Source organism: Oncorhynchus nerka, linkage group LG5, assembly GCF_034236695.1.
Source record: "Oncorhynchus nerka isolate Pitt River linkage group LG5, Oner_Uvic_2.0, whole genome shotgun sequence".
Taxonomy (NCBI): Eukaryota; Metazoa; Chordata; class Actinopteri; order Salmoniformes; family Salmonidae; genus Oncorhynchus; species Oncorhynchus nerka.
In genome coordinates, this window is record NC_088400.1 from 18,795,711 (window position 1) to 18,808,210 (window position 12,500).

Below are 12,500 nucleotides of genomic sequence, written 5' to 3' on the forward strand. Positions count from 1 at the left end.
GTTAGTGTTTGCAATGTCATTTTGGCTAGTTAGCTAAATTGTACATTTTGTCTACATCCATCCTGTTACATTAACCAAATGGTTGGATAAACAAATAATTTGTGAAAGCACAATGTAATGCAGCTGAAAAACATGGGGTGATTGTAGAACTCTCGGACAACATGACAGAAACATTTGAATTGAATTGGCTGTTGCGTGCCATTTTAATCGCGTTTGAGTTGCTTCATGTAACAGCAAAGTTGCGTGTGATGATGTCACTAGAGAAACAAAAATTGCTTGAAAGTTGCTTTGTGTAACTTCAGTCATAGAACAGACTGATTATATCTAAGACAGACAGGATCTATGTAAGACAGAGAGGATCTATGTAATACAGACAGGATCTATGTAAGACAGACAGGTTCTATCTAAGACACAGGTTCTGTGATAATGACAGACAGGTTCTGTGATAATGACAGACAGGTTCTGTGATAATGACAGGTTCTGTGATAATGACAGACAGGTTCTGTGATAATGACAGACAGGTTCTGTGATAATGACAGACTTATTTTGTAGAAAACAAATGAGGACAAGAGAGGGGGAAAATATCTTCCCCAAAACATTTATATTTTAATCTTTATATGTCTGTAATAATTTATCATTTGTTATTGTACTTTAGAATCAGTGCTTTAATTTGGATAATTTTCCATAACTATATGTTTGCTGCAATTTAATACCGGTCTCTTTTGTAAAAAAAAAACTTGTAAAACTCAATGAGACTTTGCCTGGTAGAACAAATAGATACATAGATTGTTCTTGACATTTTGTAGGTCCATTGGGAGGGGGCCGCTGTGTTTGCTGAATTGTTTGTTTGTTATAGAGCTGCGCAGGGTGTGTGTGTGTGTGTGTGTGTGTGTGTGTGTGTGTGTGTGTGTGTGTGTGTGTGTGTGTGTGTGTGTGTGTGTGTGTGTGTGTGTGTGTGTGTGTGTGTGTGTGTGTGTGTGTGTGTGTGTGTGTGTGTGTGATTGCCTGTTAAGGGGGAAGGCTAGCTAAGTAAAGTGGTGAGATGAACAGTACACTGTGACAGCCAGTCTGGCTAGTGGCTGATCAATATTAGCTAATTACACCAGACATTGATCCTAAACTCCCTAATTCAGAGCCATGCCTAAAACACACACACACCACATACACACAGGGAGAGAGAGACCCACTGAACTGACACAGATCCCCATCCCGAGCCTTTCTGACTCAGCATCCCGTGTCTCACTCTGCACTCAGACCTACAATTACCTCAGGAACGTAACTGGTCTCTCTCTATCTCCCTGGCACCAATAGCCTGCCTAGACATGCCTCCTCCTCTCTCTATCTCCCTGGCACCAATAGCCTGCCTAGACATGCCTCCTCCTCTCTCTATCTCCCTGGCACCAATAGCCTGCCTAGACATGCCTCCTCCTCTCTATCTCCCTGGCACCAATAGCCTGCCTAAACATGCCTCCTCCTCTCTCTATCTCCCTGGCACCAATAGCCTGCCTAGACATGCCTCCTCCTCTCTATCTCCCTGGCACCAATAGCCTGCCTAGACATGCCTCCTCCTCTCTCTATCTCCCTGGCACCAATAGCCTGCCTAGACATGCCTCCTCCTCTCTATCTCCCTGGCACCAATAGCCTGCCTAAACATGCCTCCTCCTCTCTATCTCCCTGGCACCAATAGCCTGCCTAAACATGCCTCCTCCTCTCTATCTCCCTGGCACCAATAGCCTGCCTAAACATGCCTCCTCCTCTCTCTATCTCCCTGGCACCAATAGCCTTCCTAAACATGCCTCCTCCTCTCTCTATCTCCCTGGCACCAATAGCCTGCCTAGACATGCCTCCTCCTCTTTCTATCACCCTGGCACCAATAGCCTGCCTAAACATGCCTCCTCTGGCACCAATAGCCTGCCTAGACATGCCTCCTCCTCCTCTCTATCTCCCTGGCACCAATAGCCTGCCTAAACATGCCTCCTCCTCCCTCTCTCTATCTCACCAATATCTCCCATGCCTCCTCCTCTATCTCCTGGCAATAGCCTGCCTAAACATGCCTCCTTCTCTCTATCTCCCTGGCACCAATAGCCTGCCTAGACATGCCTCCTTCTCTCTATCTCTCTGGCCCCCAATAGCCTACTTAAACATGCCTCCTTCCTCCTCTCTCTCTCCTTTGGACCCCAGAAAGACTAACTGACGTTATGGCATCAGCTAATGGGGATCCTAATAAAAACATGCAAATAAAAAAGAATCTTCCAATACCTAAACATGTCTCCTTCTCCTTCTCTCCCTGGCCCCAACCAACTCGTAACATTGTGTGTGTGTGTAACCTCTCGCCAGACAATTGACCACTCTCTTTCTAAGGTAAAGCGTGAGAGCACTGGGCGGTTGCAGGAGAAAACTCCAGATGCCATCATCCTCACACAGTAAAAGTAACTTGAGCAAACACACACCACTTTTACATAGGATTCACAGCATGATGCCTGTAAATACAACTGGGTAATGTTTATATGATGCCCTTTCATAGATAGCCCATGTTGCCTCCTTCTTGTCGGCATTAGCCGTTTATACACCCAGTGCTTTAGCCGGGACCTCTGAACGATGGGAGGGGTTAGGAACTCTGAACGGTGGGAGGGGTTAGGAACTCTGAACGGTGGGAGGGGTTAGGAACTCTGAACGGTGGGAGGGGTTAGGAACTCTGAACGGTGGGAGGGGTTAGGAACTCTGAACAGTGGGAGGGGTTAGGAACTCTGAACGGTGGGAGGGGTTAGGAACTCTGAACGGTGGGAGGGGTTAGGAACTCTGAACGGTGGGAGGGGTTAGGAACTCTGAACGGTGGGAGGGGTTGGGTACTCTGAACGGTGGGAGGGGTTAGGAACTCTGAACGGTGGGAGGGGTTGGGAACTCTGAACGGTGGGAGGGGTTGGGAACTCTGAACGGTGGGAGGGGTTAGGAACTCTGAACGGTGGGAGGGGTTAGGAACTCTGAACGGTAGGAGGGGTTAGGAACTCTGAACGGTGGGAGGGGTTAGGAACTCTGAATGGTGGGAGGGGTTAGGAACTCTGAACGGTGGGAGGGGTGTAAAAGTGTGAGACAGATGGTGTGTATCACTTCCTGTCATAATGTCAGTTTGTTGTCCCATTTCCTGCACATATGGTGGTCAAGGAGCAGGCTTTATTTGTTATCACTTTTTATTGGTTATCTGAGGCCCAGACATCACTGTCATCACGGCGAATAGAGGACACTGAACAGGACATTCAAAGCAGTACGAGGAAAAGTAGATGACAATACGAAGCTGAAATGGCACTGATAGAAGTAGGAAGTACTTCATCCCTGTGAAACTTTGTGATAGGTTTACACAAGTGAGTGTCATGCGTCAGGAAGTCAATTCTGGTTCAGAAATTCCAAGCCGTAGTCAGAATTGTTCCACAATCATGACTATGTCGGTTGGCAAAAATAAAATGATAGGCTTTGTCACCGGCAATACCTTTCAGATATAATGAAAGTTGGCAAAAAGTTGTTGGGAAGCTAAAGTTGGCGGAAAAACGTCTTAGTATGAAAGTGACCTGGATAGCACAGCAATGTCACTGACTTTATTCCTCACTGTTTTTATGGCTTAAAGAAAAGACGACTCAAGATTGTCTTCATCACAAACAATTACAATGCATCTCCACTCTTCCATGCTAAACAGTTTCACTCACCCTCCACCTGTGCCTCTCTTCCTTCCTGTCGTCTCTCTCTCTCTCTCTGACCCCACTTCTGCCCTCTCTCCTCCTCTGATCTCTTCTCCATCATAATGCAAATACAACACTGTAGACAAAAACAAACTAAACATCCCATATGTTCACACAGAGAAATGATAGATGGTGATGAATTGTTATTTGTTTTCTTCCTAAATGAACACTTCCATCCCCATTCATTCCTCACTGCATTTCCTTAGTAGTCATTTCAGCCATTAGTTCATCACTGCATTTCCTTAGTAGTCATTTCAGCCATTAGTTCATCACTGCAGATCATCATTCATCACACTAATCAGATTTGTCACATACAAAAAGGCGATCCTAAACTTTGAGGCAGTTGTCACCTTCTCTGGTCCTGAAGAGCTACAGGGTATATCAGCTTTAGTTAGAACCCAGTTAGAACCGGCTTTGTATTCATGTTACCTGATGAAATTGCTGTACAATATGATCTTGTTGCCATCTGATGCACATTCAGATGTCGTAAATCAGCACTGCAGAGCTCTCCCTGTCCTCTGCCGTGCCTTGATAGTATTACTGTTGATGATATCTGGAAATGTGCATGTACACCCTGGCCCATCTACTGTTGCTAGCTGTAATTCTGACTTATGCTCTGACGTCTGCTCTGGGTTTCCTGCTCTGGGTTTCCTGCTCTGGGTTTCCTGATCTGGGTTTCCTGCTCTGGGTTTCCTGCTCTGGGTTTCCTTCTCTGGGTTTCCTGCTCTGGGTTTCCTGATCTGGGTTTCCTGCTCTGGGTTTCCTGCTCTGGGTTTCCTGCTCTGGGTTTCCTGCACATTAACACTAGAAGCTTATTACCTAAAATGTATCAATTGAAAGTGTGGGTTCACAGCTCCAATCCAGATGTGTTGGTCATTACTGAGACGTGGTTAAGGAAGAGTGTTTTGAATACTGATGTTAACCTTTCTGGTTATAACCTTTTTCGGCAAGACAGATGGTGGGGGAGTGGCAATCTTTACCAAGGATCACCTTCAGTGCTCGGTTGTCTCCACCAAGTCTGTCCCCAAACAATTTGATTTGCTGGTTTTAAGCATTAAACTTTCAAATAGCTCTTTGTTGACTGTTGCTAGGTGCTATCGTCCTCCATCCGCACCGGCCTGTACCCTACCTGCCCTAAGCTCTCTCCTGGCCCCTTACACTAAGTCTGAATTTGTCCTGCTAGATGACCTAATCTTGGACATGCTTAATCCATATGACCAAGTCCTAAAGCAATGGGACTCCCTAAATCTTTCTCAGATTATTACCAATCCCACAAGGTATGACTCCAAACACCCAGAAAAGGCTACTCTTCTTGATCTTATCCTCACAAATAATCCTGATAGGTATCAGTCTGGTGTTTTCTGTAATGACCTTGGTGATCACTGTTTTACAGCCTGTGTTCGTAATGGCTTCTCAGTGAAACAACCTGTCCTAATTGGTCATAGACGCTTGCTAAAAAAGTTTAATGAGCAAGCCTTCCTTCATGAACTGGCCTCTGTAAAATGGTATAGAATTAGCTTGATCTCCTCTGTCGAAGACGCTTGGACCTTCTTTTTTAATATTTGCTGTGGTATTGTTAACAAACACGCCCCCATAAAGAAAATGATAAATAAAAACAGTTTCAGCCCCTGGTTCGACCAGTGATCTTGCAGAATTACTCCACCTCAAGAAATGCATTAGGCGAAAGACTCGGCATATGCATGCTCAGGCTGACTGGCTTTTGTTCAGGCAAATGAGAAATAAGTGCACTCAGGCTATCCGGAAGGCCAAAGTTAGTTTCTTTAAGGAGCAGCTCTCTCTCTGTGGGTCTAACCCCAAGAAATTCTGGAAAACGGTTAAAGACCTGGAGAATAAACCCTCCTCCTCACAGCCGCTCCATGTCCCTTAATGTTGATGATGTGGTTGTTACTGACAAGAAGCACATGGCTGATCTCTTTAATCACCACTTCTTTAAGTCAGGATTCCTATTTGACTCAGCCATGCCTCCTTGCCCATCCAAGATTTCCTCATCTCCCACCTTTTCTAATGCGACTATCCCCGATGCCTCTCCCACTTTTTCCTACTGCCCTACTACAAAGTTACTCCCTGCAGGCAGTCACTGAGTCCGAGGTGCTAAAGGAGCTACTTAAACTTGGCAAAAAAAACATCTGGGTCAGATGGTTTAGACCCTTTCTTCTTTATGTTGGCGCCCCTATCATCGCCAAGCCTATCTCTAAACTTTTAAACCTGACCCTCCTTTCTGGGGAGGTTCCCATTGCTTGGAAGGCAGCCACGGTTTGTCCTTTATTTAAAGGAGGAGATAAAGCTGATCCTAACTGTTATAGGCCTATTTCTATTTTGCCCTGTTTATCAAAACTTGTCAATAATCAACTGACTGTCTTTCTTGATGTCTATAGTATTCTCTCGGGGACACAATCTGGTTTCCGTTCAGGTTATGGATGTGTTACTGCAACCGTCCTCTCATATTGTACAGCAATTTAATCAGGTAACATGAATACAAAGCCGGTTCTAGACCTGGAGAACTACAGTGGTGCAGGTCCTCAATGATGTCAACATTGCCTTTGATTCTAAGCAATATTGTGCTGCTCTTTTTATTGACTTGGCCAAAGCTTTTGATACGGTAGACCATTCCAATCTTGTGGGCCGGCTAAGGAGTATTGGTGTCTCTGAAGGGTATTTGGGCTGGTTTGCTAACTACCTTAATCAAAAAGTGTAGTGTATAAAGTCAGAAAATCTGCTGTCTCAGCCACTGCTTGTCACCAAGGGTGTACACCAAGGCTTGATCCTAGGCCCCACGCTCTTCTCAATTTACATCAACAACATAGCTCAGGCAGTAGGAAGCTCTCTCATCCATTTATATGTAGATGATACAGTCTTATACTCAGCTGCCCCCCCCCCGGATTTTGTGTTAAACGCTCTACAACAAAGCTTTCTGAGTGTCCAACAAGGTTTCTCTACCTTTAACATTTTTCTGAACACCTCCAAAACAAAGGTCATGTGGTTTGGTAAGAAGAATGCCCCTCCTCCCACAGGTGTTAGTACTACCACTGAGGGTTTAGAGATTGAGGTAGTCACCTCATTCAAGTACTCGGGAGTATGGCTAGAAGGTGCACTGTCCTTCTCTCAGCATATATCAAAGCTGCAGGCTAAAGTTAAATCTAGACTTGGTTCCTCTATCGTAATCGCTCCTCTTTCACCCCAGCTGCCAAACTAACCCTGATTCAGATGACCATCCTACCCAATGCTAGATTACGATGACATAATTTATAGATAAACAGGTAAGGGTGCTCTCGAGCGGCTAGATGTTCTTTACCATTCGGCCATCAGATTTGCCACCAATGCTCCTTATAGGACACATCACTGCACTCTACACTCCTCTGTAAACTAGTCATCTCTGTAAACACATCGCAAGACCCACTGGCTGATGCTTATTTATAAAACCCTCTTAGGCCTCATTCCCCCTATCTGAGATATCTACTGCAGCCCTCATCCTCCACATACAACACCTGTTTTTCCAGTCACATTCTGTTAAAGGTCCCCAAAGCACACACATCCCTGGGTTGCTCCTCTTTTCAGTTCGCTGCAGCTAGTAACTGGAACGAGTTGCAAAAAACACTCAAACTGTACAGTTTATCTCAATCTCTTCATTCAAAGACTCAATCATGGACAATCTTACTGACAGTTGTGGCTGCTTTGTGTGATGTATTGTTGTCTCTAACTTGTGCTTTGTGCTGTTGTCTGTGCCCAATAATGTTTGCACCATGTTTTGTGCTGCCACCATGTTGTGTTGCTACTATGCTGTGTTGTCATATGTTGCTGCCTTGCTATGCTGTTGTTTTAGGTCTCTCTTTATGTAGTGGTGGGTTGTCTCTCTTGTTGTGATGTGTGTTTATTTTACATTTTTAATCCGAAGCCCTCTTCCCCGCAAGAGGCCTTTTGCCTTTTGGTAGGCTGCCATTGTAAATAAGATTTTTTTCCTAGTTAAATGCCTAGTTTGCCTAGTTAAATAAAGGTTAAATAAAATAAACTCTAGACCTGGACAACTACAGGGTATGTTAGCTTTAGTTAGAACTCTAGACCTGGAGAACTACAGGGTATGTTAGCTTTAGTTAGAACTCTAGACCTGGAGAACTACAGGGTATGTTAGCTTTAGTTAGAACTCTAGACCTGGAGAACTACAGGGTATGTTAACTTTAGTTAGAACTCTAGACCTGGAGAACTACAGGGTATGTTAGCTTTAGTTAGAACTCTAGACCTGGAGAACTACAGGGTATGTTAGCTTTAGTTAGAACTCTAGACCTGGAGAACTACAGGGTATGTTAGCTTTAGTTAGAACTCTAGACCTGGAGAACTACAGGGTATGTTAGCTTTAGTTAGAACTCTAGACCTGGAGAACTACAGGGTATGTTAGCTTTAGTTAGAACTCTAGACCTGGAGAACTACAGGGTATGTTAGCTTTAGTTAGAACTCTAGACCTGGAGAACTACAGTGGTGCAGGGTTTGACTTGTTGAATCAGCAGTTTTTAATTGTGTGCTGGTCTTGAACCGAAGCCTGAACCAGGAACCACACCCTGTGGCACTCTAGGACCAGGTGTGTGTGTGTGTGGTCTGTGTCTGACCAGGACTGAAGAACTCTTCTACAGTTGGCTGTGTAACGTCAGAGCTCCTCATTGGTCCTCTTATGCTTGAACTGACACACAAACAAAGCCCTTGTCTAAGCCAGACCCTTTCATTATACATGATACACATACAGAGAACACAAACACTCATCTATTCCTCTAGATGGTAGCTGCTGCCTCTCCTCTCCTCTTCTCCTTTTTCTGAATGCTACTCTCCACTCATCTTCAGCATCTCCAGGACAGAACCCTGACAATGGACAAGCATTTACACATGAAAGGAAAGGAAATGATGGAGAGAAGGAGCGAGAAGGAGGGAGAGAAGGAGGTGAGGGAGGTGGAGAGTGCTCTACCATTCCTCTCTGTTACCATGGGGATCAATTGGATGCCCACTCCAGGATTGTCATTGGCTTGAGAGGGTTCCATTTGGAGTCAGGTTTTCTGAGGGTTGCTCTGGAGGGTTCTGACCCACCCCTGTGTTCCATGCTGCCTCTTTACTGTAGTCGTCACTGGACACAAATAGAAGTCATGAGTCATTCTATGAAGATGCTTTTAAATGTGATGTTGGGTTTTGTGTGTTATGTTTGGAGCTACTCTGTCTAAATCACCTGCCTTTCTTTCTTCTCTTTCGTTCAGTTTTTTCTCTGTTTGCAGTGCCTCTAGAAAATGTAGCAAAGATTCTTAGACATGTTTTTCTGTTCTTTTCTCTTCTGTTTGCTGCTGTTTTCCTTTTCTCTCTCTGACTGTTGGTATTTCTGTCTCTTTCTGTTTTAGCTGGAGGTGTACAAGTCAATCAAATCATATCTTACAGTATATAGATGTTAGCACATCTGATTCACTCCCCCGCGAACACTACCCTGCACCACCTTGCACCACCCTGCACTACCCTGCACCACCCTGCACCACCCTGCACTACCCTGCACCACCCTGCACCACCCTACACTACCGTGCACCACCCTGCACCACCCTGCACTACCCTGCACCACCCTGCACTACCCTGCACCACCCTGCACCACCCTGCACTACCCTGTACCACCCTGAACCACCCTGCACCACCCAACACCACCCTGCACTACCCTGCACCACCCTGCACCACCCTGCACCACCCTACACCACCCCACTCCAGATTCACAAAGTATGAAATCATATTCACTAAAGGTTACCTCCTCAAATATGTTCTCATCAAGATGATCTGCTGCTGTGTGCCTCGTGCAAAATCACAAGTGTGCCACATCAGGTTGGACTGACTCTCTCTCTGCCTCTCTGAGAGGAAAGGGCCACATCAGGTTGGACTGACTCTCTCTCTGCCTCTCTGAGAGGAAAGGGCCACATCAGGTTGGACTGACTCTCTCTCTGCCTCTCTGAGAGGAAAGGGCCACATCAGGTTGGACTGACTCTCTGAGAGGAAAGGGCCACTGCCTGCCTCTGAGAGGAAAGGGCCACATCAGGTTGGACTGACTCTCTCTCTGCCTCTCTGAGAGGAAAGGGCCACATCAGGTTGGACTGACTCTCTCTCTGCCTCTCTGAGAGGAAAGGGCCACGTCAGGTTGGACTGACTCTGTCTCTGCCTCTCTGAGAGGAAAGGGCCACATCAGCTTGAACTGACTCTCTCTCTGCCTCTCTGAGAGGAAAGGGCCACGTCAGGTTGGACTGACTCTCTCTCTGCCTCTGAGAGGAAAGGAAAACAGGACGCCTTCAGTCACATGAATAACCTCATCTCTGATGAATTGTCATGCTGATGAGAGAAAGAGAGAGAGCAACTTTGAGTGTTGAGAGTATCTCTTTCTATCTCTCTCTTTCTCTCTCTCTCAGCTCTGCTTAGTTAGGTAATGATACATACTAACTAGTGATTAATACATACTGTCACAAAAATGGACAAGTGTGAGTTGGTGTGTGTGTTAGTGTGTGTGACAGAAAGAGAGTCATTCTGAATGTAATACCTGTACAGTACTTCTACCTGATGTGTGTAGGTGTTGTCAGGGATACAGAGCAGTCATGATGAAAATTATTATTTAAACAAAAACACAGGACATTTAAAGTTATACAAGTAACCATACTTCACAGCAGTAGAGAGAGATAGAGAGAAACATACAGAGATGGAGAGATAGAGAGACTTGCAGAGGGAGAGAGAGAGAGAGAGAGAGAGAGAGAGATAGTGAGAGACATATACAGAGAGAGATAGTGAGAGACATACAGAGCAAGCTGGTCCTGAGGCTCTGTTCACAAACACATACACACCCCACAGATCCCCAGGACAGCAGCACAATTAGACCCAACCAAGTCATGAGAAAACAAAAAGATAACTACTTGACACATTGGAAATAATTAACAAAAAAACAGAGCAAACTAGAATGATTTTTGGCCCTAAACAGAGAGTACACAGTGGCAGAATACCTGACCACTGTGACTGACCCAAACTTAAGGAAAGCCTTGACTATGTACAGACTATGTATAGCCTTGCTATTGAGAAAGGCCAGCGTAGGCAGACATGGCTCTCAGAGATAGAGAGAAATAGAGTCAGAGAGAGAGACATACAGAGAGAGAGAGAAAGAGAGTCAGAGAGAGAGACATACAGAGAGACATACAGAGAGAGAGAGAGAGAGAGAGAGAGAGAGAGAGTCAGAGAGAGAGGGACATACAAAGAGAGAGAGAGACATTCAGAGATAGAGAGAGAGACATACAGAGATATAGAGAGAGAATAAGAGAGAGAGAGACATACAGAGATGGAGAGAGAGAATAAGAGAGATAGACAGAGAGACATACAGAGATGGAGAGAGAGAATAAGAGAGATAGAGAGAGAGACATATAGAGATGGAGAGAGATAATAAGAGGGATAGAGAGAGAGACATACAGAGATGGAGAGAGAGAGACTTACAGAAATATATAGAGAGAGACATACAGAGATGGAGAGAGAGCGAGACATACAGAGATAGAGAGACATACAGGGATATAGAGAGAGAGACATACAGAGATATAGAGAGAGAGACATACAGAGATAGAGAGAGACAATAAGAGAGAGAGAGAGACATACAGAGATAGAGAGAGAGACTTACAGAGATAGAGAGAGACAATAAGAGAGAGAGAGAGACATACAGAGATAGAGAGAGAGAGACATACAGAGATAGAGATAGAGAGACATACAGATATAGAGAGCGAGACTTACAGAGATAGAGAGAGAGACTTACAGAGATAGAGAGAGACAATAAGAGAGAGAGAGAGACATACATAGATAGAGAGAGAGACATACAGAGATAGAGATAGAGAGACATACAGATATAGAGAGAGAGACTTACAGAGATAGAGAGAGACAATAAGAGAGAGAGAGAGAGACATACAGAGATAGAGAGAGACAATAAGAGAGAGAGAGAGACATACAGAGATAGAGAGAGACAATAAGAGAGAGAGAGAGAGACTTACAGAGATAGAGAGAGACAATAAGAGAGAGAGAGAGACATACATAGATAGAGAGAGAGACATACATAGATAGAGAGAGAGAGACATACAGAGATAGAGAGAGAGAGACATACAGAGATAGAGAGACATACAGAGATAAAGAGAGAGAGGTAGAGATTGAGTAAATGTATATTTTTATCTCCCTAAGAGAGAACAACTACCAGACAACCTGTATCATCAGTTAGCTAAAACTTCAACCTCTTCCTCTCTATTCCCTTTGTGACCCTAAAATACATCTTAAAAGTGTCCATTTCTGGGACGATCTTTTCCAGCTTGACTTTCCACGCTTTCTAAGTAAAGAACGGAAGGAAGGACAGACTACTTCAACTCTCTCAGACAGCATCTATTATTCAGAGTCAGAAGAGTTTTATTATGGTCTGTCTGGAAAAGCCTTGTCACTCCCCAGCCAAACACACACTACTGACCAGTCAGAGAGAGAGACTAATAACTCTCTCTCTAAAGACGACAGTCTTCTAGTTTCGGATTGCCCAATTTGTAAGTCGCTCTGGATAAGAGCGTCTGCTAAATGACTTAAATGTAAATGTAAATGTAATTAAACCCCAACATGTTCATTGAAAATTACAGATTTTGTTTCGTAAACAAGACTATGTTGTACTGTAGGCCTACATGATTGATAAAGCATTGGTGTTAAATACCCATTCAAGTTTATCAAAAAAAGCACTGTCCTCCCTTCTTCCCC